Raw genomic sequence first — 2,358 nt, 5'->3', positions numbered from 1 at the left:
CTTAGCCTAATCCTGTTTCTTCCCACGTGAATGCAGTTCTATAGAGTAACACGAAAGACACCCTAATTCAGGCTTCCTCAACCTCGGCCCTTCCGATGTTTTGAGACTACAATTCCCATCCTCCCTGACCACTGGTCCTGCTGGCTAGGGATCATGGGAGTTGTAGGCCAAAAACATCTGGAGGGCCGAGGTTGAGGAAGCCTGCCCTAACTCCTCAAGATGTTGAACTTGCTCCAGCTTCGGAGTACCTGCTATAAAAGAGACAACGCTAAGAAAGTCACGGTGCTCCAAAGCGTCACCAGTTGCATCAAGTTGCTTTAGAGAGAGCATTCATGATCATCCTTATCACATTACAGAATTGCTTGGCGACTAAGCAGGGAACAGCACACGGAGATAAAGGGTGAAGCAAGTACTCTGCAGCCTGTGCCTCTCCCATCCCTGTGCATCATGAGTTCAACAAGTACAGAATGTAATGCAACCCAGCACAGCAAAAGCAAGAGGGGCAGTCGCAACACCTCCGCAAGACCTCCTCATACTCTGGACAAGATGATGGTGGGAACTGCTTCTGAACCCTGTATCCCCTCCTCCTCCTCCTCCCTGCCACACAGCCTTAATGATAGAAGTATGGATGTGGAAGTAGTTGACCTCACTTGCGAAACTTCAGAACCTATAGTTGTTGATCTTACGCAAGATGATTCTCTTGTGCTTGTTGGAGAGAGTGGGCAGCAGCCCAATAGAGAGTTCAGACCTCAACCATTGTCTGTCAGCCTCATATTTAGTGGTGGTGGTGGTGGTGATGATAGCAGACACACACAGAGTGGTGCTCTTGCCACTAGAAAGCTCCCCAGAGAAGTGGGAAGGAGGGAATTTGCAAGATCCTCAGGCACTTTGAGTTGTGGAATTTGCATAGACAGCTTTGCAGAGATTGTGCAAAGCGGACGGCTTATAGTGTCAACAACATGGGGCCACATCTTCTGTAGTCAGTGCCTCAGCAATTTTCTTAGGTATGCTAACTTTTGCCCAATTTGTAGGAGGCATCTCACTCCAAAGGAGTATCATCCAATTTATATGTGAAGACATGGGTGTTCCTGAACACAGTCTAATGTGGCCTTCATAAACATGAGTGAACTCCAAAGAACACACCAAGTACAGTATATATGACTTCAATATGACAGTTAGCAATTTCACGTTTTTTTCCAGTTGGCCTCCTTGTAGTCCAGTTGTACTGTTTCAGCTTCGTTTTGCTTTAAGGTTTTCGCAGCTCACATTTTTTGAGGTCTGTAGACGTTTGAAGAACAGCTTGGAGGATATGTCTGCTGCTGCCACATTGCTTTGTGCCGATATCTCATTTCTGTTCTAGTTCTGTTGCTGCTTTGAGAAAAGACTGATGTTGATTAAACTCATCTATTCAAGACTAGGCTAGTCATAGTCATCTATGATAATACAACCTGCAGCTTCTTTTTGCAATTTGCCTGGTAAAAACCAAAGCCAACCACTCACTGGTGGAAGTCTGTTCCACATCTACTTCCTTTCTAGTGGCAAACCCCTCTTTCTGTTGATGTAGCCCTAATAAAGACCAAGGTTTATACAACACTGTGGCTCATTTCTAACGCTGCATGCATAAATGGTTTATTACAAAGAACTCTTGGTGGTCCGAGTCTTCTCTTGAAGAGAATACAGCCATCATGTTAGATCTGAGCAGCTTTCCCTGTCCAGGCATATGCTTAAGGAGCAATTCATAGTGGAGTCCGTACCAAGGTTGCCACGTGGGGCAGAATCCAATCGAGATGAGCTAAGCCATTTATGTGAAACACTCCTTAAATGGTTGGAAGAGGATAAAGTAATTCTCTGCTTTTGAGAAACGCTTTGCTGTGGGGAAGCTGCACCCATAGGGCCATGTTTCAAGCAGCAAGCATGTAAGACTTGAACCTCGCATGATGAAGTCAACTTGAGTTGCGGTGACTCCCTTTCTCAGCCCTGTCACGTAGTCATAGTGGAACTATGAATGGCTTGACCTGTTGAACTTTGGGATGCTGCTATACTAATAGGTCTAATTGCTTTAAAACGTTTTATGTTGATAACTCTTAAATGAAAGACTTTGTCTTAAATGTATAAAAAATGCCTTCCAGTAGCACCTTAAGGTAAAGGTAAAGGTACCCCTGCCCGTACGGGCCAGTCTTGACAGACTCTAGGGTTGTGCGCTCATCTCACTCTAGAGGCCAGGAGCCAGCGCTGTCCGCAGACACTTCCGGGTCACGTGGCCAGCGTGATGAAGCTGCTCCGGCGAACCGGCACCAGAGCAGCACACGGAAACGCCGTTTACCTTCCCGCTATAAAGCGGTACCTATTTATCTACTT

The 2,358-nt window shown here is 46.0% G+C and overlaps 1 pseudogene across 1 annotated transcript; it reads left to right on the top strand.

The window, feature by feature from the left end:
• The first annotated feature begins 411 nt into the window (after window positions 1-411).
• On the top strand, window positions 412-1,074 carry LOC308467775 (E3 ubiquitin-protein ligase RNF4 pseudogene; annotated as a pseudogene). The gene has a single exon. The product of its transcript is annotated as an E3 ubiquitin-protein ligase RNF4 pseudogene (transcript).
• Window positions 1,075-2,358: the final 1,284 nt, after the last annotated feature.

The sequence above is a fragment of the Podarcis pityusensis genome (genome assembly GCF_964106645.2).
Source record: "Podarcis pityusensis genome assembly, chromosome: W".
Lineage (NCBI taxonomy): Eukaryota > Metazoa > Chordata > Lepidosauria > Squamata > Lacertidae > Podarcis > Podarcis pityusensis.
Note: the sequence above shows the minus strand (reverse complement) of the source record. Positions and strands in the feature narration are given on the sequence as shown.